The 27,276-nt window shown below is 42.0% G+C and overlaps 1 long non-coding RNA gene across 2 annotated transcripts; it reads right to left on the bottom strand.

Moving 5' to 3' along the window:
* Positions 1 to 1,375: 1,375 nt before the first annotated feature.
* LOC131193355 (uncharacterized) lies at positions 1,376 to 20,922 on the bottom strand. 2 transcript variants are annotated; one of them, XR_009153897.1, is made up of 4 exons: positions 20,885 to 20,922; positions 19,370 to 19,484; positions 18,556 to 18,819; positions 1,376 to 1,502 (listed from the first exon to the last, which is right to left on the bottom strand). It is a non-coding gene; the product is annotated as an uncharacterized LOC131193355 (long non-coding RNA). The 2 variants fall into 2 exon arrangements; XR_009153896.1 differs by lacking the exon at positions 1,376 to 1,502 and adding an exon at positions 9,257 to 9,445.
* Positions 20,923 to 27,276: the final 6,354 nt, after the last annotated feature.

The raw sequence follows: 27,276 nt of genomic DNA, 5'->3' as shown, positions 1-27,276 counted from the left end.
CGTCCATTTGAGAACCTTTCCGTAGATGCTTCTTTCTTTAGGGCTTGAGACTGAAACCTGGCTGTATCAGATCAGGGGCAAGGAAGCTTGAAGCGACTGTCTTACAACTTAACCTGAATAGAAAAAAGGAGAAAGTTTTTGTGCCAATGTGGGCCCTGTGCCCCCCAAAAACCCTGGGTCTGTTTTTGTTGGACTAACGGGACCTGCATAGTTTAATACAGCTCACTTGTCTACCTCAAATATGTTTGCCGAACAGAGGGCCTTATGTTCCCAGAATCGTTGCTTGCAATTTCATCTAGTGAAGGTTCCATTGCTCAGACATCAGAATAGAGGCTTTGGGTCTCTACCACCACTTTGAGTTTTGAACATAATGCTTCCAGGCTGATTGGTGAGAAATGATTGTATTACAGGCTGTGACTGGTTCCCTGAGGCAGGCTTCTGGCTGATGTAGGAGCTAATTATGTCAGCCTTGTCATTTCATTGTCCCTTTTCTCTCTAATCCTGCAGTGTCACGGGAAGCAACCCTGAGAGGGGGGTGGGATGTGCATCATTCCTGTAACATCTTATTTAATACAAAGCATCTGCATCAGAGTACCTTTCAGTTTTTCACTTCTAGTAATTCTTGAACTTTTCCTGCAAAGCTAATGAAATGAAGTTGGTTCATATGACTTGATTTGCACTATCATGAACTCAAAACTTCCCTTGAATTTGGTGGGGCTTCTGGGTGGAATTTGCTATTTGCTTCACAGGTCCCTTCCTCCTGTCAATCAGGCAAGGGGCACCTGTAGCGCATTCACTGGAAGGGAAGACAATTCTGTGACACCATCGTGAGTTTCAGGGGGAAAGAATCGGAACAGCCGGGCCCTCCACTCCTTCCACAACATTTCACTCTTAGTTAAACATATGTCCCGAAGATGTTTACTTAAGGGGAGAGCTTCTTTGGTTGAGGGATTAATTAGTGGAAGTTGGTCCTAAAATTTATAGAGACTTGTGATGGATTGTTGCTCTTATATGTTTTTGACATGAGAGCATGCAGAGATCTTAATAAGCAATTCTAGGTATAATGTAAATCTATCCATCCATCTCTCTCTCTCTCTCTCTCTCTCAATCTCTGTCTGTCTGTCTGTCTGTCTGTCTGTCTGTCTGTCTGTCTGTCTGTCTGTCTGTCTGTCTATCTATCTATCTATCTATCTATCTATCCATGTCTCTCTCTCTTTCTCTTTCTCTCCCTCCCTCCCCTCTCTACATTTTCTCTACCTACCTACCTACCTACCTACCTACTTATCTAATTTAGAAACCATCCATCTCCCTCACTTAGCAACTCTGAGTGGTTTAGGAATTCAGAAATAAATCACACCTGCATGCAGACACTAACCTTTTTCTTCCACCTTTCATCTTAGGACCTTGCTCTATCATAATATTTGGTCCTTGCCGTGAGAATAAGAAAGTTCCCTTTATTTCCTCACTATTTTTCCAGCATCTTCTAAAACTCTCATTTCATTCTAGGAGCAAAGCAGGGAGACATAAATAATAAACAAACAAGCAAACAAACAAACAAAGACAGGGTAACAGCACTGTCCCCTGCCTCATTTTCCCAAATGCCTCAGGCTCCACCCCCTCCCCATTCCTCCAAACTCAGCCATTTTTGTTTGACTATATTTGTCAGCAAAACAGATTCTCCCTCTGGCTCCTCTGCTTTGATTGTCTTTTTAGCAAGACTTCTCTCATGGTGATTTTAATCTGTGTACCTATTTTCCTTCCTTCTGCCCCAAGGGAGAGTGGGTTATATAGACAGAAGGTGTGCAAATATTTCAGTCCACCTATGCAAGTAAATTTATGTTCCCCAACACAAGCTTTCACAATGCAATGGGCTCAGAAGAATTATTCTTCCACCCTTCCAAGCTTCTGGCACAGAAACCTGTCATCACAATGGGCAAACATGGTTGGATGAGGTCTCACATCAGGAGCTCCTGGGGGTGGGTGGGAAAGGCATGTTGGATTTTTGAAACCAGGTTGTAAGTAGCCTTTGGGGAATTGGTAACTTTAAATGGTCACTAAGAGACCGGTCATAAGTTGAAGATTTATGGGCAACCCACCAAAAAGAATGTGGGAGAAATTAGTCTGGCTTAGATTGCCAGGGTTATTTGCGCTGCAGTTACAGCCTTTAATTTGTTCCTCATCTTGAAATTCTTTGGGGAATAGCAGGCAGCTGATGCCCCCTTTGCATCCCCACTGTTTCATTCCCACATCTAAGCTTATATACACCATCCGCAGTCGGCTTTCAGACAAATCGAGGGATGTGCATGCAGCATGACGCGAGGAAAGACAACTCAGAAATGCAATTTATGATCCTTCCTGATAAGATCTTATAAAATTTCCCAGGCACAGTCGAAATTACATTTCCATAGCTCTCTCGCACTGATCTCCTTGACTAGATGATACTTGCCATTTTTATGGCTTACATTTATTGCAATAATAAAGTGAAATGGTGAGCTTGGAGAAAACCAGAAACACCAGGGCATTTGTCGTCCCCCTCCCCCTTTCCCTTTTAGCACCAGGCAAAAGTTTTTCCTTTTCCTTGGCAAGAATGACCCAGCTGCCGGGCACGGGTGCCTTACATTGGAGAAAAAGGCTTTTGCATTCCAAGGCACTTGCTGTTCCTTATCACAGTTGTTGTTTAACGGTTTGCAAAAATGAAGGTGACATAAAGAGGAGAAGCGCTGCTTTTATTTTCCTGGGTTTTTCCCTGAGCTTTTAGTTGTGAGCCAATTGCGGAGAACCAGGGCAGTTTCTGTTCAGTCTTGCTGTAAATTGGTGCTAGGGGCTATTCATTAATGTCTACTTATTAAACTTGCACTCGGTCTGCCCAACATGTGGTGCAATACAGTAATGAAAAGAGTGCTTTTTAGCATATGCAGAGCTCATTTTCCATTGCCAAGTGATCAGAATTCAATAGCTAGAACCTGGGATTAACAACAGCTAATGGGCTCCCTCAGTGAAGGATTGTTGCGTATTTCTGATATCTATGCGCAGCACAGTACTTAAAACTTATAAATTAGGTTGAATACAAAGCCTGGCATCCGATAGCAGTTAGCCCTTAGACTTATATATCACTTCACAGTGCTTTACAGCCCCCTCTATGCGGTTTACAGAGTCATTGTCCCCAACAATCTGGATCCTTATTTTACTGACCTCGGAAGGATAGAAGGCTTGAATCAACCTTGACAAGCCAGCCAGGATTGAACTGCTGGCAGTCGGCAGAGTTAGCCTGCAATACTGCATTCTAAACACTGCGCCACCCTCGGCTCATCCACAAGGAGAGGTTCCTGATTCGTAGTTTGGTCTTGGACCATATGCCAACTTCTGTTTTGAGCAGTGGAAGAGGCAGCCCATCTACATTCAAGAAGATGCAAGCTGAGATTGCAGAATGCTTGATTTTGGTTAGGAATTGGGCTTTTGGGAAGAAACTGAAGTACGGGTGGTCCTTTGTTTACAACCATTCGAAGGGACACTGAAAAAACTGGGGTATGACCGGTCCTTGCACTTACGACGATTACAGCATCCCACAGTCACATGATCAAAACTTGGGCATTTGACAATCTGTGTGTATATACAATACTTGCAGCATCCTTAGTTCCCATCACCAATCTCTTTCCACTTATGACTGTATGACTATAACTTGTTGCTGGCAATCCTTATGATTTATATTGATATATTGATCATCAATTGTGTTGTAAATGTTGTACCTTGATGAAGGTATCTTTTCTTTTATGTACACTGAGAGCATATGCACCAAGACAAATTCCTTGTGTGTCCAATCACACTTGGCCAATAAAATTCTATTCTATTCTATTCTATTCTATTCTATCCTGGAGTCACGTGATTGCAATTTGCGATCTTCCCAGCCAGCTTCCAAAAAGCAAAGCCATTGGGGTGGGGTGGGGTGGGTGGAGCTTTGTTTGTTTGTTTAACAACCACGTGATTCACTGAACAATTGCAGTGATTCACTTAATGTGGCAAAAAAAAAAAAAGATTGTGAAATTGGGTGCGACACACTTAACAACCACCTTCTTAGCAATGGAAATTCTGATCCCAAATGTTGGTCGTAAGCTGAGAACTACTTGTTCCCAAACTGTACCAGTCTCAGCCCCATTTATGAGCTACAATACTATACGCAGGAATATTATCAGCATCGACTCTCTCAACCAAGCAGCACAACCTCTGAAATGGCTGCAACAGTGAAATACGGGTAGTCCTCGACTTACGACCACCGTTAAGCACCGAATTTATGTTGCTAATTGAGACATTTAAGTGAGTTTTGCCCCATTTGATGACCTTTCTTGCCACATTCGCTGAGTGAATCACTGCAGCTGTTAAATTAGTAACGTTGTTGTTAAGTGAATCGGGCTTCCCCATTGACTTTGCTTGTCAGAAGGTCCCAAAAGGGGATCGCATGACCCCGGGACACTGCGACCGTCATACATGAGTCAGTTGCCAAGCATCCGAATGTAAATCATATGACCACGGGGATGCTGCCACGGTCATAAGTAGGAAAAATGGACATGAGTCACTTTTTTTCAGTGCCTTCGTAACTTCCAACGGTCACTAAATGAACTGTTGCAAGTCGAGGCCTACCTGTAGGCTCTTTCGCCCAGGCTGTAGCGCAGAGACAGAAATAATAGACCAGATGTCAACATTGCTTCACTCTTTCATCTTCAGTCAATCCCTGACTTCTAACTGGACAACACACTAGAGCAGGGTTAGTCAATCTTTTTATACCTACCGCCCACTTTTGTATCTCTGTTAGTAGTAAAATTTTCTAACTGCCCACCGATTCCACAGTAATGTGCCATGTATCGTCGTCTGCGCATGTCTCTCACGCATCATGGATTGGGTTTTTTTGGAGGGGGGGTGCCGGCTACCAGCTCTGCTTGTCTGTTACAGCTGGGTGGTGTGGAGGGAGATGCGTGAGCTATTCTGGGATGAGGCTCTTTTGTTTGCGGTGGCACTATAGCGCCATTTAGTTTCACTTACGTAACGTGAGCTAAACTTACGCGCGGGCGATACAAATTGTATATTTTCAGAAATTTAAATTGTCACGGGGAATTTTACGAAAACCTAATGAAAATGTTTCTAAATAATGCTATGAATTTTTTTTAAAAAGTCAATTAAATTAAAAAAAAGGAAAGTGCTTCAGTATTGGACAAAACCCTGACCGCCCACCATAAAAGCTGGAATGCCCACTAGTGGGCGGTAGGGACCAGGTTGACTACCACTGCTCTAGAGCAACAGTCTCCAACCTTAGCAACTTTAAGACTTGTGGACTTCAACTTCCAGAATTCCTCAGCCAGCAAAGGTGGCTGAGGAATTCTGGGAGTTGAAGTCCACAAGTCTTAAAGTTGCCAAGATTGGAGACCCCTGCTGTAGAGTTATGGAAAAGAAATTGGAGACTCATCTGCTGTGTTTAGTATATGTAGCAGCCAAAAGTTGTTAATTTGCAAAAACCCAGGAAATCTGTAGGTGGCAGCAAAGGGGATATATGAAACCAACTTGTTTTGTATCCCAGATCTGATAGCTGCTTATTACTGTACCTACTCTTAATTTCTCTACTATGGTCCTTTCCACTCTTCAGTATCAAGAATGCCTTGAATTTTCTTTTCAGAACATTCACTGGCCTTTCCTTTAGAATCTTTTTTGCCTCAAAGAATGGAATGAAGAAGGACGTGTTCTTCAATACTACCGTTGATGGGCGAGTGGAGACATTGATTTCTTCACTGTAGTCAGAGGCACTGTAAGCATCGGTCTCTGAGATATTAGTGCAGGACAGGAAATTAGCTATCCGGATAATAAGGTGCTTCAGTCTATCTGTTTTATTTCTGTTTCTTTTTCTTCTCCATTTTGCGCCAGTTCAGTCAATTATCCCTTCTATTCAGAATGGTCCCTCATGATCAGTCTTCCATTTTAGAAATAAAAGATGTTCCCTGTTAGCATTCAGCCTAGAGAGCTTTCTGTTCCACCTTGCGTCATGTTCCTCACTGTTTGTGGTTTTTTTTTTAATTTAGGCTTGAAAATCGTTGGGAAATGAAGTTTAACATTTACGTAGGCAATCAGAAAGTTTAGAGTGTTCTGACCTCTTGAGAGGCATTATCTTGATGGTCCTTTCCTTGCGGTCGACATTACTTCTCCGTATTTTGAGTTTGTTGGATTATTTATTTATTTATTTATTTATTTTATTTATTTACATTTATATCCCGCCCTTCTCCGAAGACTCAGGGCGGCTTACAGTGTGTAAGGCAATAGTCTCATTTTATTTGTATATTTACAAAGTCAACTTATTGCCCCCCCCAACAATCTGGGTCCTCATTTTACCTACCTTATAAAGGATGGAAGGCTGAGTCAACCTTGGGCCTGGTGGGACTAGAACCTGCAGTAATTGCAGGCAGCTGTGTTTTAATAACAGGCTTCTTACAGCCTGAGCCACACCACGGCCCCTTAAACATCATATCATCCTTATAGTGGCCGGTAAGAATTCCACAAGCAAGAATATTTCAGGCTCCAATCTGGGTCGGTCACTGGGACCAGAGGTTTAGTCATCCGAGCTTTTGGATTCTTGCTGGAGCCCTTCTTTAAGGGAAGTTCCCTGAAGATGGGTTCTAGCACGAGTGCGAAAGCTCGGTTGACTAAATCTCTGGCCATGGTGACTGACCCAGATTGGATTCTGCAACATTATCCTGGCACATGTGTATTCACTGTCATTTGCAAGAATATTTCAGATGGCGTCCCATCTGAAGGTGCTTTTTTTTTCAGGAGGCAACTGGACTTTCTTGTTTTTTTTCTTTTGAAGACGTTTCGCTTCTCATCCAGGAAGCATCTTCAACTCTGACAGGATAGTGGGGAATGGAACAGTGGTGAAATCCAATTTTTTTTTACTACCAGTTCTGTGGGTGTGGCTTGGTGGGCGTGGTGTGGCTTATTGGGTGTGGCTTGGTGGGCATGGCAGGGGAAGGATACTGCAAAATTCCCATTCCCTCCCCACTCCTGGGGTAAGGATACTGCAAAATCTTCATTCCCACCCCACTCTGGGTCCAGCCAGAGATAGTATTTGCCAGTTCTCTGAACTACTCAAAATTTCCGCTACCGGGTCTCCAGAACCTGTCAGAACCTGCTGAATTTCACCCCTGGAATGGAAGGATTTCTATTCCTTGCAGACAGCTGGTAATTACCAGGGTTACCTTTAGAGGGTCATTGAAGCACTTGGAGGTTTATCTGTGCCTTCAGGGTCACCTGAGTAGTGCTCCTGGTTCCTGTAGTCTGCAAAGTTTCCCTCTGAAAATCCATTCCTACTCCCACATACCGTTCAAAGGGTGTTCATCCCAAATTGTATAGCTAAAAATCTGTAGAGATTCTCAGTCATCCAGGTCATGGTTGTTCCTAAGGTGCTTTTTTTCAGGAGGCACCTGGACTTTCTTGTTTTTCTTCTTCTTTTCTTTACAGACTTACAGATGGGGGTGTGTGCGTTGGTTCAAGCAAACATTCTGCTAAATTTGGTGATGATTACAAGCCTATCTCATACCTATGTAGCATTAAGGCCCCTCATTTCCAAAGGGATTTATTCCCAGGAAAATCCGTGCAAGATTGCAGCCTGATATGGTTACGCTTGTTTCCAGATGCTGTTTTTTCCATTAGCTTTCCAACGCAAGTACATGGCTGGGCTGTTGATGAGAGAGTTGGCTCTACTGAAGCACACAGTCATGATTGCTTCTCAAATCATCGGACTCCTGGATATTCAATTCACAGCAGGCAAACTTGCCTGAAGGAGATTAAGGTCCCGCCTTGGCAACTTCAGAATCAAGGCCGGATGAAGCAGGCCGTTGCCTTCTCACAAGGATCAGCAAAAGTCTTAAGAAGCTTCCAAGGTGTGCGCTCAGAGGAGAGGGTGGATTTCTAAGTGATGAGACTCTTATCGATGACATTACTACTGGGGATAAAGGGACAGAGAAGGCCTGCTTTCTGGAACCTACCCATGGCTGTCAGACAGGAGACTTGGCTTAGGGGATTCTCTTCCCTTCTTTTTCAGTCTCGGCCACCCGCGTTGGCTGTGGATTCACAGAGCCTATTTCATCACTGATGCTTTCACATGTTTAGCCCCAAGTTTTCTGGTCATTTCCAGCTTTGATATCCTTTCTCCCATCTCCAGGTAGAACATTGTAGAAATGGATGTCCCGATTCCTCCATTCCAATAGAAATCTGGAGTGGAAGAACATTTCCCATATTAAAGCAGGAATTTGCTGCTTTAAGGCATGTGCAGCTTGAATTGCCTTTCAATTCAAGTATTAATTCACTGCCTATTATTGTACTTTGCTTAAACCAAAGCCATTCTAAGAAATCTGCTCTCCGAGTCACACGATTTGAACCATGCAAAAAAGGTTGGCTCCCAATTACTTTTTTTTTTTTGCTTCTATAATGTTTTAGGAATTAAGATTAGGATTTAAAACCTGCTAACAACCACCTGAGGATGTTGAAATGTACTAGATAGACATTTTAACCTTTGTAACTGATGGTTGTTGTGTCTCTCCATCATCCATTTTGTCCCTATGTTCTCAAAAGCTACTAATGGGATATGGAGATTCTCAGTCATCCAGCTCATGGTTGTCCCAAAGGTGCTTCTTCAAGAGGCAACTGGACTTTCTTGTTTTTCTTTGAAGACATTTCACTTCTCATCCAAGAAGCTTCTTCAACTCTGGGATGCAATGGGATAGCTTTTGTTTTGGGGCCTGTGGAGGTCTTGAGTCCCCTTCATTTTCTGATTTACCAATTTTATTTTGTGTCTTTTCACATGTCCTGTATGCTCACTGTTAAGGCAGAAAATTTGGTTGCAAATCCATGGAGTTAAGTTTGATTAACCAATTAAGGCGTCCATGGTGCTTAACATTTTGATCTTGATTTACAGGTGTCTGTTTTCAATTAGTTATGAGTGAATTTACTCTCCCAGATAGTACAGTACAGCACGTTGCAGTTCATTTATTTTGCAATCCCTTTGGCCTGCTTTTCTTGTTTCATTACGTTACCTCTGAATCCATGTTAATGGTTGTGGTAGTTCTTATGTGATGAAGTCACTGATGATGATGTGTATATGGTCTCATTGATATGGAAGGATGCTCCTAACCAAGACTGATACACTACTATTGTCAGGAGATGCATGACAAAAGTGCGGCATCATGTTAGCTAAAATGCAGGCCTTTAATTTTTCATTAAATTTCCAGATTTTCTCATAATCCCCTAACACTTAATAAAAGTGCAAAGGACTGCAAACAATATGCTTCCTTCATCTTTAATTTAAGTACACTAAATTCTAACACTATGTATAGTGTATATACTCCAGTTTAGGCCTTTGTAGTAGTTCTCAAAGAAGGACTCAGCTGGTCAACCCTGCAAATAAGAAATCCTGAACAGAAGAACAAAGAAAAATAGAAGACAATATTAGAATCCTGTAGCCATAGTTTCAGTAAGATAGTTCAAAATTAGTTACGTGAGATTTGGCACCCCTTCTTGCTGCCTTTTTAATATTGGATTTCCAGCTCTCTATCTGCAGCGACAGCAGAAGCCACATCATCAGATGCTCTTTTTATATTATTACAGACATAAGACTTTTATTATTCCTTTATCTCATTTCCCTGCTCAGTTTTCCCTTTCTTTCATCTTGCCCCATGAATAGTTGAAATGTTTTAAGATCATCCCTTTCTATCACACCAGCTCAATCAGTGTTAGTTTCTTTAATGGTGTAAATGGCTTATAATATAGGTTCAATCTATATTCGTTTGAATTTTAGTCATGGGGGTGGGAAGCGTATCAGTCACTAGAGGCATTTCAGAAATTTTAACCGCGATCAGCTGAGAGATTGGAGAAGTTGATTTTTCATACGGAATAGGATTGTCTCTTCCTGCAGGTAATCAACTAACATAAAAATTTAGAAAACACCTCTGGCTGGCTGGATACAGGCTTCTTCCCCTACTTATGCAAATGGATGTCTGGGACCAAACCTTAATCTATGGTATTGCTTTTAGTGTCTATCACACTGTCTCGTAGAAATGTGACAAATTTTTCCATCTCCCTCACAGTCCCTTATTTTGCAGCCGCTGTGCTATTTCCGATTGGGTGTTAAGTAGATTCATAGCAACCCCTCTTACCTTGAAAGTGTCCATGAGTGTCCTTGCACTGTGTTGTTTTTTCTACATGTGGGAGGTGCAAGTAGTCCTCAATTTAACAACAGTTGCTTTAGTGAGTATTCAAAGATACAACAGCACCGAAAAAAGTGATTTAGGGCCATTTTTCACAGTTACGAACTTTGCAGCATCCCTATGACCATGTGTTCAAAATTCAAATGCTTGGCCACTGGTTCATATTTATGACCGTTGCAGAGTCCCGAGGTCATGGGATCCCCTTTTGCGATCTCCTGACAAGCAAAGTCAATGGGGAAGCCAGATTCACTTAACAATCAGATTACCAGCTTCTCAAACACAGTGATTCACAACAACTGAGGCAAGGAAGTTTGTAAAATGGGGTACGAATCATTTAACAAATGTCTCACTTAACGACAGAAAATTTAGCTCAATTATGGTCAGAGGTCAACGACTATCTGTACTACCCTTCTTCTCTTGTTAACTAGGCTTTGGACAACACATCAGAATCTCACATATCTGCAGTGATGAAATTTAAAATTTGTTACTGTGGGTGTGGCTTGGTAGTGGTGGGGTAATGTGACTGGGTGGGCGTGGCCAAAGAGGTTGTAGAAAAAAATGCTTTTAAAAGGCTCTGACGATTCTAGCTGAGCCGCGCAATCATCAGAGACATTTCTTTAACCTTTAAAAGCATTTTTTTGGCTGAAGAAAAAAAAAGTAAAAAAACAACCACCTCTGATGATCGCGCGGCTCAGCTGGGCATGGGGGAGGGGCAGGGATTTTTGCTACTGGTTCTCAAGATCACAATCCGGTAATTTCACCCCTGCATGTCATGGTTTTCTCTATAAATTTACCAAATAAATAAACTGACAGAGATGGGCAGTGGACACCTGCCACATCTGTATATCTGTAGCTTTTCCATACACAGAGAGAGCCATCACTGACTCTTGAGTTTTCTCCTCAAAAAATCCTTTTCAATTATATTTCAAAATATACTCCCTTGACTTGTCTGATTCACGTGAAGTACATCACTTACCCCCAAATACTAGGCACATTTCCCCCACTACCTAAAGAACATAAAATAATTATTTTGCGACCCACCAATATGTTTTTCCCCCAACATAATACGGCACGGGATTAGCTGGGATGTGCCGCCTGCCCTGCATGCATATGCATGTTGGACTATGCATGAATATTCAGAGACAGCCAGTAATAGCTCACCTAATTCTTTGTCCCGCTAATGTGTGCGAACATGAATTGAAAGATTAATGAGCCACCTAATATTTATTTACTTTAGATGTATAACCTGCCTTTCTTTCAGAATTTAAATTGGCATACTTAGCATGCTAGTTCCCCACCCCCCCAACAACCCTAAGAAGTAGCTTGGGTTAAGAGTATGACTGGTCTAAAATTAACCAATAAGGATCAGTGGTTAAGGAGGGATTTGGACCAGGTCATAGTCCAATATGGGACTTCAGAAGTTTTCTAACGCATTGATCAAGACTCACCAGTGTTTGGGCAGAAGAAGAAGCTACTTGATTCTAACAGTTGTATACAACCCTTTGTAAAACCCAGCCTTGGCCAAGATGTCCTTCCTTGTTTTCTTGGGAAAAGACAAGATACCGTATTTTATGGAGTATAAGACGCACCTTTTTCCCCCAAAAAAGAGGGTGAAATTCTGGGTGCATCTTATACTCCGAATGTAGCCCCACCCAGCTGCTCAAACGGAGGTTTCAGAAGCTGCAAGAAGCTTCAGAAAAAAAGCCCCAAACAGAGATTCAGAAAAGAAGTTCCCAAACAGAGCTTCAGAGACTTTTTTTCTCAAGTTCTATTTTGGAGGCTTTCAGAGGCAGAAAAAAGTTTTTTCTGAAACAGAGTTTCAGGGGGAAAAAAAAAAAAAGCAAGGCACAGAACTCACAACCAAGGAACCTGATGCTAAAATTCACCTCTGGGAACAGCTGATAGGAGGCCAATCCACCTGCCAATCAGCCTTTTTCTTATTTACCTCCCCAAAAACTAAGATGCATCTTATACTCCGGTGCGTCTTATACTCTGAAAAATACAGGTAGTTAATTGTTCTGGTTCCCTAGGTTCTGCCAGGCAAACCAGCTGCCCCCTTATAGTCCCCAAATTTGTACATATCTTCTTTGCTATGCAAATTCCTTACAAAAGACACTGTCCTGGAAGGTTAGGGCTCCTTCTGTTTGTCTAGAAAACTACCTTCAAAACAGGTTATGGGTTCAGCAAGACTGCTTAGGTCACAGGGGTCTTCAACCTTGGCAACTTTACTACGACTTGTGGACTTCAACTCCCAGAATTCTTCAGCCAGCACGTGCTGTAAAGTTGGCAAGGTTGGAGACCCCTGGCATAGGTCACGCAGGATAGATTGCATAGCTTTGAAAAGACTAAGCAGGCTCATCAGGCCAAGTTAAGCTGTGTGAATGGGCACCACTAGGATATCTTAAGGGCAACTGTAAAGGCTGGACTTGGACGTTTAAAAAAATAAAAAGAATCACATTAATACTGCAGAAAAAAAATACCCCATGGATGTGCCCAGGTATTCATCCGGAGCTGAAGTTGATTCAGGCAAAGTCTTATCTTTATGTGGCTCTGGACCTTGCTTCACTTAGACTCCTAATAAGGCAGATCCCAGGAGTATCTGTAGGGTATGATTGAAAATGTCAAGATGATGACTGTAGCTATCTGACCAAAGCCTGACCGGTTTTTTTTTGTGCAGCGTTTCAATAATACTTGCCCAATCTCCATTTTGATTTATTTTTTTTTACCATGGCTGATCCTGTTTACTTTTGACCCCAGGGGCCCTCCTTTCAGTCAGTCACTTCCCCAACACGGATGTTCCCTCATAATTTGACAACCCGAAGCAACAAAGCTCCGCTGATGAGTCCAACTGGGATCACCATTGGAGCTTTAGATTAAAAAAAAAAAAAAACTATGAAAAAATTGTGTTTTCTTCAACTGGCTTAAATCTGGTCTCCAGTTCTGCTGTTTCTGTGGGAGGAGGCGTGCCTGTGGCCAAACATATCCCGTTTCTTTTGACCCGTCACCCGCTCTCTCTTGCCAGCTTCAGCGTATCACATCCCTGCCTTTCTTTTACCGCCGTTGACGGTACCTTTATTCCTTTCTCATATTTTTCTCCTTTATTTCTTCATTTCTTTTTAAAGCACCCAATGAGTCACCCAGCCCCAGCCCAGATTCATTGTCCTCTCTGCGACTGCATTTCCCCCGCTCGCCCACCCCAATTTTCCATTTCCAGACTTTGGTGCTTGATAATGTTGAGGAAGGTGGGGGGGAGTTAAATCAAGCGCTGCTCCCCCCTCCTCCCCCTCCCCGAGTTACCTCCCAGCCACGATGTTCAAACAGAGAGAGAGAGAGAGAAATAAAGGGAAAGGAAACAGGCAGAAAACGAGTGGCAGAAATAAAGCACTGGAGAAACTGGGGAGCGGGATGGGAGTAGAGATGAAATATTTATTAGCTGGTGTGCGTGCCGGGCACATTAATAACAGTGCCACTTTGGGGCTCCTGTCGGGGATGCTGCTGTGTGTATATGGGGTGGAGGGCAGGGGGAGAATGGGAATACATTCAAATGGAGTTCGGGGAGTGGGGAAGAGGCCACTTTTGCACTGGAATGGATTGGAAAATTGCTTTGCCTACAGTGCAGCAGGCTGGTGGATGAATGGCTCTCTGGCCTACAGGCTTTGTGGAAGCTGGAGCCTCAGTAAGCTATTTAATACACGAGGTGCGGAGGGACAGCATGTGACCGAGAGACCTCTGGTTTGTCCCTAGGGAAACAGGTTCTAGTTTAGGCCGATTTTGTGTGTGATTCATTACATCTTATAATGGAAGGGGGGGGCTTGTTCTGAAGCAGCGTTCTGTAGCTTTTTTTTTTTTTTTTGTAGAGGTGCCTTCAAGTCATTGTTGACTCCTGGCAACTGCCTGGATACACCAGTGCAGTTTTCTTGGCAAGCTTTTTCACAAGTGGTTTGCTCTTGCCTCCTTCTTAGGGGCTGAGAGAGAGGGACTGATCCAAGGTAACCTAGCTGGTTTTGGGCCTCAGGTGGGACGAACTCCCTGTCTCTAGCCTGGTGTCTTAATCACTTGTAATGATATGTGGGAATGACGTCAGCTGATGGGAAAGCCATAGACTGGACAACTAGCATGTAAGAGGTAGCCTATAGAAAGAAGGAGGGCGTGAGAAACTTTTCAGAAGGGACCCTCCCTAATTTGCCGGGCATTTAAAAAAAAAGGGAGGGGAGAAATATTTTTGGTCTTGCAAGATTAGGTTAATATAACCTTACAACAAAGGTAGAGTTAGTATTGCTGGTTGTGCTTCTTGTCTGGACTACTTCGCAGGGCTAACACCACATCAACCTGACTCAGTTTCCCAATTTGAGTGCCTTTAAATGTGACACTGCTTGTGTTCTGAGCAGAGGTGAGTTTCAGCAGGTTCTGACCAGTTCTGGAGAACCGGTAGTAAAAATTCTGACTGGCCCCGCCCCCATCTATTCTCTGCCTCCCAAGTCCCAGCTGATTGGGAGGAAATGGGGATTTTTCAGTAACCTTCCCCTGGAGTGGGGTGGGAATGGAGATTTTACAGTATCCTTCCCCTGCCATGCCCGCCATGCCATGCCCACCAAGCCACACCCACAGAACCAGTAGTAAAAATGTTGAAACCCACCACTGGTTCTGAGCAGTGGAAGACTTCATGTCTGCAGGGCATGGAGAAGGGAAGGGAGAATATAAGCAAACGGGGGAGTTGGAAATTCTTTCCAAAATGGACCTCTGCCTTCTGAAAATAAGCATGTTCGGCTGGCAAAGTTCATGCACTTTTATCATTCATGAGCCTTAGAGCATAGATTTCATGGGTAATTCAAAGCATGCAGGGTGTTTGAGTTGCCCATCATGTAACAGAAAAACCTTGGTCAAATTTGACCCATTTCCTAGGTAAAGGAAAGGCCAGAGATTACTCCCATAGGAGTCAAGTCTCATAAAACTGGCATGCCAAAGAAATGAACCACAAAATAGTAACCAATAAGGTTGTAATAGAACACCTGCAATATCAGCCTCTCCAAGGGGGACTGTTTTCAGCATCTGATCTCTGGCAGGACTAACCACAGGGCACACCCACACCCATGCACATTTTTCTTATCTGCTGTCTCATGTGGGAAAGAGGTGGGAAGGAGATGAGTTTGTTTGTTTGTTTGTTAGTTAGTCTAAACCAGGACTGTCCAACCTTGGCAACTTTAAAACATTTGTATGGCCAACCCTTTAAAAACAAATCTCTGGCTAGCTCACAGCCGGTTTACACCACAAGAGGCAACATGTTTCAAAAGACTCTGCCTTAATTGACTTAGTATAAAATCTTATCTGGGAATTTACTCTTAAAGTAAACTCTTAAAGATTATTGTTCAGTATCATGACTTAATTATTATATCTCAAAATTATATTCCAAAACTATTATATTCCCAAAATGATATTGCTGTGTTCGTATGATTTGGGGGGAAAAAACCCAAATTTATAGCTGAATAAGATTCAATTTGAGTTAGAAGTCCTTCAATGTTCTTAAAATGCCAGGACACATACAAAAAAAATCTTAACGTTCAACAATTTTTAAATACTTTTTGATGAGCTCAATAGATATGAAATAACATTTTGATGAATTAATTCCATTTTTAAACGAAACAGGTGTGTTTTACAGTTTTTAAAACTTGGACCCATTTGATTTTTTGAAATTGGATACTCCAAATCCTCATTCTACAATTCAGTCATAGAATTAATTACAGAATTAATACTAACTTTTGTTCTGTTTATAGTTTCTTATAAAATTAGATTGTTGGTTTCAGTTCAAGTGCTACATCTCTTAAAGATCCTAAGATTGCAGGTACCTCGGAGGCTATTAAGCATCCAAGCCACACTGTTTAGTCAGTCCATATTTCAGTTTTATGTATTGAAAAGCAGATATTACAGGTAAATCATATCCATAGCACAGTCTTTCAAAATCTTTAAAGCAACCATAATAAATCAAATAGTTCAAAGTATTGATCTCTTGTTTGTCCCAAACATTCCAATAAAACCCCTTCCCCACTACTTTCAAATTTAAGTTATTTCACAACATCAGTTTCTCATGTGATCTGGATCAAATTTTAACACCTTACCCATTAATAACGAACTGCATCTGACAGCTTTCAAGGTGGAACGTGAAGATCCATATTTAATATATTTGGACCTAAAATTTGCCAAGATTTCAGAAGGGTTGCAAACTTGTTCTCCACAAACTTGTTCTCCATATTCCTAAAAGTTCTCTCCACCCACCCACCTTTCCTCCAAAACAGATTCAAAAACAGCCAAAGCAGAAATAACCACTCTCGGGGGACAAAGAGCCCCAGTAGAAGGGGACAGTCTTGCAATCAGCCAATTGGAACGCTGACTGTCATTTTTTGTTTTGAGCATATTGGAGACCATGCCCATTCTGTGCGGATGTCCTGGGTTAAACTCAGGAATCCTGTTCATTGGCATCCTTCAGTCTCAAAAGACTATGGTATCGTGCTCTGAAAAGAGATCTTAAAAACAGCATCTAGTGTGGCTAAAAAGGCCAATTCGAGAGTGGCAATCCCTTCCACACTGAGGGCAGATACATTCTGTCCCCTGCCCAGCCCCAGATTTCACTGGTTCCAGGACTGCCTCTTTGCCTCAGCCTGCTGAACAAATGTCTCTTTGAATTGGAGAAGGCCATGCTGCGTCTTTAGCCTCCAAGCTGAACAATTGGAGGTCAAGGTTTCCCGGTTGTTAATGTCCATTCCCAAGGCCTTTAGGTCCCTCTTGCAGGTAACCTTATATCGCAGCTGTGGTCTCCCTCTGAGGCTCTTTCCCTGCACTAATTTTCCATACAGGAGATCTTTAGGAATCTGACCATCAGCCATTTTCACGACATGCCCAAGACAGCATAGATATCGCTGTTTCAGTAGTGTATACATGCTAGAAATTCTGTTAATTAATTAGTTAAATGTATATGCTGCCCATCTCACTGTCACTCAACTCTGGGCAGCTTACAGCGTAAAAAAACAGTATTATAAAACAATGAATATAGGAGCCCTGGTGGTGCAGTGGTTAGAATGGCAGCTGATCTTGCCCAGAGCCTGGAATTCGATTCTCATGGAGCTTGAATTTGATTCAGGCATCCATCTTTCTGAGGTCGGTAAAATGAGGATCCAGGGGGCAATATGCTGACAGGGTAAAATGCCCAGAGAATGCTGTAAACGGGTCTCCAACTCCCAGGCCACAGGCTGGTGCCAGTCCGTTGGTCCGTAGCCTGTTAGGAATGGGCTGCACAGCTGGAGTTGGGTGATGGGCGAGTGAGCGAAGCTTCATCTATATTTTGTTGCACCTGCCTCTCCCACTTTTTTTAGATAGTAAGCTTTTTCTCACTTCCTGCAAAACCCAGTAAACCAGCTCCCCTGAACTGAGAATTTTTTTGTGTGCCTTTTGCCAAGCAGGCTCTGAGTTATTGGTCTGTCTTGAGGAGGGATGTTGGGATGTGTGTGTGTGTGTGTGTGTGTGTGTATGTGTGTGTGTGTGTGTGTGAAGGGGATCATGCATGAGGATCTTTGAGATGAGTGGATAGAGAACCAAAAGGTTTGTATAGGGGAAACTGATCAGTAGAAAACTTTGGGAATAGACCAGTGGTGAAATCCAAATTTTTTTACTACCGGTTCTGTGGGCGTGTCTTGGTGGGCATGGTGTGGCTTGGTGGGCATGGCAGGGGAAGGATACTGCAAAATCTCCATTCTCAACCCACTCCTAGGGGAAAGATATTGCAAAATCTCCATTCCTACCCCTCTCTGGGGTCAGCCAGAGGTGGTATTTGCCAGTTCTCTGAACTACTCAAAATTTCCACTACCGATTCTCCAGAACCTGTCAGAACCTGCTGGATTTCACCCCTGGAATGGACTGAAGTGCAGGAAATCTGTAGCTATTGCTGTTAACACCAAAGAGTGTAAGATCTAGGAAAAGCTGAAGAGGCTTTCCCAAAGAATAAGCGTGTGAAGTTTACAAATAGCTATCTGGGTTTGACTTGCTTGCCTTTGTTGTGGTCATACAAAGTGCTGCACACTACAAGAAGAGAGAAGCCTCCAAGAAGTAGGCTTCAGAGTTGCTGAATCTACAAGAAGCTTTTAATCCACTCTTCAGGACTAGCAGATCTGAGCTGCAAAGGTGTGAATCAACACTAGACTGCAGCAAGAAGACAGAGAAAACTATTTACCTCTTTGCTGCCCTCTAGTAATTGTAAGCTGTTTTCGACCCAGAACTGGTAGCCCTTCCCTTTCAACATATTCCAAGAAAAGAATTTACTTTCACTTACCGGAGCTGTGTTTACTGTTCATTCATTCGTGAAGAAACTTATTCACCATTATGCAATCTAAAATCTAGCAGTAGATCCCAATCTTGCTTTTGCTCATTCCTGTTTCAAAGGGCTGAGTTTTAGGGTTTTTTGTTTGTTGGTTGGTTTGTTTCCTTGATATCACAACTTCGTTGCTCCACAGTCCCGATTCACTGAAAGGGAAGCCCTGCCCTGACTGAGGCAGCTTCTCTTTATGCACTTCTGGGTTCTGGGCCTCATACCTGCCTAAAAGTGAATGTTAAAGAAAAAAAAACTCTGTGTAAACTCAGAGGCACTCTGTAACACTTCGTTAGTAAACCCATAAATTTGCCCCTAGCCACAGCAAACATTTAAATCAGCTCTTATCTTAACAAATATTATGTTTGGGTAAACATTTATCATTGTTCTAACTGGAATGACCTTGGCAGGCTAATTAAAAACTGGAAACAAACCACGCATCAGCTTCTGAAAGCTACCTCAGATGGTCCTATCTCAGATTATGGCCCCACCCAGCCAAAGTTCTCCTCCTCCTCCTCCCTCTTTGCTTGGAAATGTTCTTCCTTTAGTGTCATCTTTCCCATAGGTCACAATATAGGACACTCCTATTTTTATTTTTTTTTGAGATACAGATCTCCTGCTACTTTCTCTGACTCCATCACAGTTCCCAGGGAGTTCTAAACCTGATGATCTTGTCAGAGCAGTTTTGCCACAGCCTCTGCAGAATGTCAGTCAACCATGAATGAAATAAATGTTTGGCCCTGGTAATGGACTGGATTGGTTTTAACCTATAATTTACCACAGAGGGTGATTATGAGTATTATAAAAAATTGTCAGCTCCCCCATGCAGCTTTTGTTCTGTGTTTGCTATACATTGTATTCTTCCTGTTTTGCTCTTCTGTTTTATTTTCACCCTAAAAAAAAGAGGGAAATAACATAATCATTCCATAATGTCTTTTTTCAAAGAGTTCAAAGAACCTCCCATTTCAAATTAGCAATATTATATTTACTAGAATTCTCCCTCTTAGCAGACTGGCCCTATATTCTAGCACAGGGAGGCAGCTGCCCTAAGAATTAAAAATCTAGAGAAATCACAAGGATTTAAAGAACCAGATCTTATCCTGGGTTTCTGTGATACCCAGCATTAAGTAAGAGTCTGCTGTTGCCTGGTAGAGGGCTTTTCTCTTTCAGGAAAGTTGGTTGCCTGACTGATGGCCCAGAGTCATTTGTAGCTCTAAACAGCCTTGAGGGCAACTTGGCAGTAAATTGGGATTTTCTGTGTGATGGAAAGGGGAAATTATTCAATCCCTATGTGGAACTGAATGATCATTTCAAGGCTTGAAAATACACAAACACACATATACATCTTTAAGGAAGAAATGGGTGGATGTTAATTGTAGGAGATCTATTAAAATGCAGTAATGGTACACAAATCGCTATATTCCCAAAAGGAGTGATTTGTGGTTGTGTGCTCCTTTTGGGAATACAGCAATTTTACATTCATTTTCTTTGGGAAGACTAGCTGAACTGAAGATGTTTAGAAGAAATGGGATGGATTAGTGTATATATATATACTGTGGTTTCAAAACAAATGAGAATGAGGAAAGGAAAGGAAAAGGAAAGGAAAGGAAAGGGGAGGGGAGGGGAGGGAAAAGAGAAAGGAAAGGAAAGGAAAGGAGAAAGGAAAAAAGGAAGGAAGGAAGGAAAGAGAAAGAAAAAGAAAGAAAGAAAGAACGAAAGAAAGAAAAAGAAAGATGGAAAGAAAAGTAAAGTTCTGGAAAATTGCATTACAAACAGAATAATTGCAAAACATTTGGCTATACTGCTATTCCTTGGTCCATTGTTGAAAAACAAATTACAGTATTCAAATGTGAGCAAACAATGCATCTCAGCAATTCACTGCTGCACATTCAAATGTTCCATCACCAAAAAAACCTGTGTCCATTGGTAGGTTCCAAATGCAAGGAATATGTCAAAAATTCTGGGAAGACTCAGTGGTTTGCATGTAAGCCAGTGATCTTTTGAATTTCATACCAATACTTTGGAAAACAACATGAATGGACACTACACTTTTTTATGATGGCAAAAAGGGTTGAGAAGGATACTTATTCTTTGATAGTAACAAAATCTGAAGAATACTCTTCTTTTGGCATATTATAATAAGGATTGTATTGTCCAGTTTCAGGAATATTTAGAATTTTCTGTATAATAGCATAACATTTATATACTATTTCATAGTGCTTTACAGCCCTCTCTAAGCGGTTTACAGAGTCAGCCTATTGCCCCCAACAATCTGGATCCTCATTTTACTCACCTCGGGAGGATGGAAGGTTGAGTCAACCTTGAGCTTGGTGAAATTGGAACTGCCAAACTTCTGGCAGCTGGTGATCAGCAGAAGTAACCTGCAGTACTGCACTCTAACCACCTCGCCACCGTGGCTCATATAAAGGAATGCATATATGTTTAAGGTTTTATTTTTAAGAAAACCAATTTAAATGTTAATTAATTTTAGAGAATGTCATAAAGATATAAGTAAAACTAGCTTTATTTAGTATGTAGGAGATGTAGTTTTTTGTGGGCCTTTGCCCTCTTTTTTTTCTTTTTTTTCTCTGTAATACAATAAATAGATTGGGACTCTATTAAATTTAATACATTTAATTTTAATTACTTAACAAATACATCTTTATACAGGTAATCATTGATTTATGACCACAATTTGGGAACAGAATTTCCATTGCTACGCAAGGCAGTTCTTAAATGAGTTGTAGCTGATTTTATAACTTTTTTTTTGCCACATTTGTTAACTGAATCACTCTAGTTCTTAAGTGAACCACAAGTTGTTAAGCAAACCCAGCTTCTCCCGTTGACTTTGCTTGTCAGAATCCAGCTGGCAAGGTCACTCATGACCCAAGGATGCTGCGATTGTTGTAAATATATGCTGGTTGCCAAGCAACCAACTTTTGATCATGTGACTGGGGATGCTGATGAGGTGGGGTTGTGAAGCGCAAGTCACTTTTTTCAGTGCTGTAACTTTGAATGGTCATTAAAAGGATGGATGGATGGATGGATGGATGGACATCAACTATCTAATTGATACTTGGCTGATCTCCTCCTTGTCCTGTCCTCATGACAAAACATTGTTTTACAAAGGAAAAAACAAGTATGCAAACTTGACTTTCAGTGTTCTTATTCTTTCTTCGGGCTTTGACTTCTAAACATTCCATTTTCTTCTAAGAGGTGGTATATTGAAATAAAATGTAGCTTGCACATACAGTGCTAACAGTTGAAAGGTATTATTTTCAGTAAATATGAAAAGGCCTTTGCGTTCAGATCAGGTCCTTACCTAATAACAATACTGAAATAGTTCTCCTGTGCACTGCTTGGAGAGTCCAAGCATGGGTTAAGTTCCATCAGATTGGCCAGAGAAAGTTGTAAATTCTTTGGCCACGCCTCTTCCTCTCAGGCGAGCCTCAGTTTTTTCTACTCGGTTGGCCTAGAGCAGGGCTGGGCAAATATGGCCCCTTTATGACCTATGGACTTCAACTCCCAGAATTCCTGAGCCAGCATGCTGGCTCAGGAATTCTGGGAGTTGAAGTCCATAGGTCATAAAGGGGCCATAGTTGCCCAGCCCTGGCCTAGAGAGACTCAAAAACGAGTTGATCCTTACGAATTTGATTGAATAGAAGAAAGAAGTAGAATTAAAAGAAATACAACTGTTTGCTGTGGGGAGTTGCTGGAGTGTGGTGAAGACCGCAGTTTGCCCTTTCGCACCGAAATCGGTGCCGTGACTCCCACCATTACCGCGTGGTTGGCAAGATCGCAAAGATAACAAGCAATGTGTTGGGAGCTGAGCCAGAAGGAGCCCAGGCACTGTGACCATCTGGAGATCAAGGATTCAGTCAGCAAGGGAAATGGCCAGAGAGCGTACAAATAAACCGTGTTGCTGGTTTTAGTGCTAATATCATGTTGCAGGTGTTCACGCCCTTTGCCTCTGCCGCATCTGCTGTGTGCAGTTTTTTTATTTTGGCGCTTACAAACCGTGTTGCCGGTTTGGCGCCCAATTGAGGCTTGGATTTGCAATAGAGTACCTGGATTTATTATTTGTGGGTCAGCTTTGCCCTTTTGCAATCCAACACCTCAGTAATTGTGCTCCAATTATTCCGGGCCCAGTTTGTCTCACTACAGATAAGATTAGGAGTTGCAATTTAAGATGGTGGCCTGCAGGGAGTCAGTTAGCAGCGTTTCTGTTGAATCATCTCCCAATCATCAAAAATCTGCCAGATTTTTGCCCTAAACCCAGATACCTGTGTGAACATCGCTGGCATACCTTGGACATTTGCTGAGCACTTCGCAAGTACATAAAATGTACACCCTCATTTAAGAAGGTCGGAATTGCTCTTTGTTTCCTTTCAACCCAGGTCTATGGGCAAGGAAGTTTCACCATCTACCATTGGATGCTGGCTGAAGGCATGTATCGCATTGGCTTATGAACACCAGTCCAGGCCTTCTCCAGGGCATATTACAGCACATTCAATTTGAAGTGCAGCCACTACGGCAGCTTGGGCTACGCAGGCCTTAATCCAAGAGATTTGCAGGGCAGCTACCTGGGCTTCCCCTTCGCTATTCATACAGAATTACAAGTTGGATTTGTTTGCCTCAGCTGAGGCAGCGTTTGGATGACGTGTGTTGCAGCAGGTTGTGCCGGCCGACGGGACCCTGGACTAATCAAATTCCCGACCTACAATATCTTAGTTTGGGTATATCCCATGCTTGGACTTTCCGAGCAGCACACAGGAGATTGAACGTTGGACTTACCTGAACGTTCTTTCTATGTGTGCTGCAGTAGAGTCCAATCCCACCCTGGTTCTGTTGCGATCGGGGGTCCAGGCATGGTCGTTTTCATCGGGTTGGCTGCGTCCTCTCCAGATCCATGTTATCGTTGAAAAAAACTGAGGCTTGGCTGGGAGGAAGAGGTGTGACCAAAGAATTTTCAACTCAGTCTCTGGCCAATCAGACGGAATTTAACCCATGCTTGGACTCTCCTGCAATGCACATAGAAAGAATGTTCAGGTAAGTCCAACGTTCATTTATCATTGCCTTCTTGGGATACTTTTTAACTTCCTAGCTTAGTCTACTATAAGCCTGAGATTTCCTGGTGGTGTTCCTTCCCATCACTAAAAGGAGTGACAGTAGTTCTTTTCAAATCTTGTTACACCCAACTAGATACTGCCATCCACCCACCCACCCTAATGCTGTTCAGGAGAATGATTAAGAAACAATGCTTAGACATGATTTACTCATTAGAAAAAGGAAAAGTAGAATAAACCACAATATTGGATAGGAAGAAATGCTTAAATGGTTTCTGTGTTACCAGAAAAAAACTAAACAACCCGCAAGTAGAAAAAAGGCAGACTTGGAGAAAATCTTTCTCTTTGATGTTTAAAATTGTGTTTGATTTTTCTGGAATCTGTTTTTCTGAAGCATCCTGAAGTGGGACAGTCCATTTTAGCATTTATTAATGTTTATTTCTTTCTTTTATCTGTTGTTAATGTAAATCAGATCTTATAGCCAGATTAGATGTTTGGTTATAACTCAGGACTCCAAGAAACCTCTGAAAAAACAGAAATGAATATGTCAGATCAGTCACCTTTCTTGTTGCCTAGCAAGCTCCAGGCAATATTTGAATTACTTTAGAGTTTATGTTTTTCAAAAATATCCCAGGAAACCCGTATTTTTCTGAAGCAAAGCACTAGTCTTTAGCATCATCATTATTTACGTCTCCTGGACCTAGGTACCTCTTTAGGCATGATTGGAAACAGAAAATGGTAATTGGCTGCAGCCCCATGCTTTGTTTAAAAATGGGCCTCCTTGCCTAGAAACAAACGTCAGAGAGGAGGTTACAGTATATATTTTTGTTATTGTTGAAAGGGCATTTTTGTGACATAACATCCATTTTTTAAAAATTAGCACTTCCACCTCCCCACACTTATCAAAGCTATTTTTTAAGAAATACCCACAACATGCTCTCCGAATTCCCCATCTCTTTACCAGTCCCAAGAGGCTGTGCAGAAAGAACTGAGAGCAGAATGGGCCCATTATTATTTTTTTCTTACACCCCCATCCATCTAACCAAGAGTTTTAGACATATTTGCTGAGGCAAGAACAAAATATGGTTTTAAAGGAGGGGAGAACGGTGTTTGTGCTTGTTTGCAGAAAGGCTTAAAGGATCTTCCCAAGCCTGTCACCTCCAAATTGCAAGTTTTCCAGGTAGCTTTTGAGATGTATGACAAACACCTGAATTCCTAGCCCTGGGTCCCTGGAGACATCTGTTTCAACCTCAGAAGGTCTTATCTTAGGATGCACATTTCAACCAGCAGGAGAATGTGTCTTGATTTCAGGAGACACCAATATAAACCTGGCTGGTGTGTGTGTGTGCCTGATTTGTGTGCACAGACTTTGTACTTAGATATTTAGACAGTTTGCCTGGGTTGCTAATGTAACTTGTTCAGTGAATTCTACAAAGACTCAATGCCTGCATGAAGCTTCCAGGATCATAGAGTGAGAGCTAATGAAATATCTTTCTTTTCCTGCTTTTCTGCATGTTTCCTGATCTTTGATGGGATGTATACATGGGGGTATCTTGACACAAGCCGCTGATGTACGAAGTGTGCATTAGCTGATCACCAGGCACTGAAATGGCAAGTCAGGATTGACAAGCCTGCTCGGGTGGCTGAAAACCAAAACTAATTATGAGGAATTCATTGCATTAACAATATCCCCTTGTAAACAAGCTCTTATCACAGTCTTGCTTTATCACAACATGGATTCTCGGCTTGGGATGCTGTGCTCCCTTCACATTGATGTCCATGTTCTGTACCAGCCTAGCATGATAAATGTCCCCATGAAAAATAATTGAAAAACCCTCCATGCTCTCAGAAGACTAGCAGCCCAACAAAATGGTTAACACTTCTGAACTATGCTGCTTGGACTATTCGTATGCTTTTGGGGGTTTTTCTGCTGTGTTAGAGTTGCTCATTTCAAAATTGGGTATTTTCAGTTCCCTCAGAACAACTAAACACAAGAACATTTTCTTCCCGAACGCCATCACTCTGCTAAACAAATAATTCCCTCAACACTGTCAAACTATTTACTAAATCTGCACTACTATTAATCTTCTAATTGTTCCCATTATCCATCTCCTTCCACATGACTGTATGACTGTAACTTTGTTGCTTGTATCCTTACGATTGATATTGATATTGTTTCCTGATTGCTTATTTGTACCCTATGACTATCATTAAGTGTTGTACCTTATGATTCTTGATGAACGTATCTTTCCTTTTATGTACACTGAGAGCGTATGCACCAAGACAAATTCCTTGTGTGTCCAATCACACTTCGCCAATAAAAAATTCTATTTTATTCTATTCTCTCTCTCTCAACCTCCTTGGAAAATTGCATAAGGTTCTATCAAGATTTTATAGAGTAAATGTTTATGAGGGGGAAATAATTCAACCCTGGAGTACCGTTTGATTTCAATCACTTTGAGCCCATGTTGAAAATCCTTCAATCTCTCTTCCTGTTCCTGGAGGAGTGTACCATCTACTTTCCTTGAGCTATGCTTGGGGTTTCTGGTGTACCATCTCAGACCTTTGCTATTGATAGACATGGCTACCCTGACTTGCATTGATATCCCCCCTTGGTGGACAGTCCCCAGTCTGGAAGTCTTTGCTGCAGTCCTGCATTTAAAACTGCAAGGCTTCTGCACCTTATTTATTTCTTTGGGTGGGGGGCATTGGGCGGTCAAGAGAGCAGATATCAGCCTTACTTCTGTTCTCTCTCTGGTGTATCCACAACAGGACTCCCCTCTGTCTTTATTTATTTATTATTTTATTTATTATTTAAATTTGTATACCGCCCTTCTCCCGAAGGACTCAGGGCGGTTCACAGCCAAGTAAAAAATACAATACTATAAATACAAATTAAAATACAATTAAAAAACTTATTAAAATTGGCCAGAATTAAAATTTAGAACTAAAACCCATTAAAACCCATTAAAACACTAACCCAGTCCAGCGCAGATGAATAAATAGGTTTTAAGCTCGCGGCGAAAGGTTCGGAGGTCCGGAAGTTGACGAAGTCCTGGGGGGAGTTCGTTCCAGAGGGCGGGAGCCCCCACAGAGAAGGCCCTTCCCTTATTCCTTTCTTCCCCCTCCCCTGGTTTCATGCCCCACCAAGGTTTGTTCTTGGCCTGCTCTTGTCAGGCCCTGACAGATGTGCCTTGTTGTGCCATTTCTTCTGGCCTCATTGAGACGATCGCATTAAAGCACTCTCTGGCCTCCTTGCTCGAGCCAAGATAAATGGTATCTGTCAACTGCTGTGTGTTCACTCCTAACCTTTGGATCTACCACAGTGCCTGGCTCTGAATTGCACCTGAAGCCACAAGGAGTGTGTGTGTGTATGTGTGGAGAGGCAGAAGAAAGGGGCAAACAGAGCAGGGGGCTTGGATTGTGAGGGATTGCTCCTTGCAAGCCTCAGTTAATTTAATTACACCAATTTAGGGAGAAGTATTAAAAGTTTCATTGGCTTAGGACGAACACTAATCTGAGTTTTTATATAATGCCCTGGAATGGAGTGTGCAGCCATTTGGGAGAAACCGTCTTGTGAAATGTGTCTAGAACTGCACTCAAAAACATATCTTGGGTG

Source organism: Ahaetulla prasina, chromosome 2, assembly GCF_028640845.1.
Source record: "Ahaetulla prasina isolate Xishuangbanna chromosome 2, ASM2864084v1, whole genome shotgun sequence".
Classification (NCBI taxonomy): Eukaryota; Metazoa; Chordata; class Lepidosauria; order Squamata; family Colubridae; genus Ahaetulla; species Ahaetulla prasina.
This window is presented reverse-complemented; position numbering and strand designations above follow the sequence as displayed.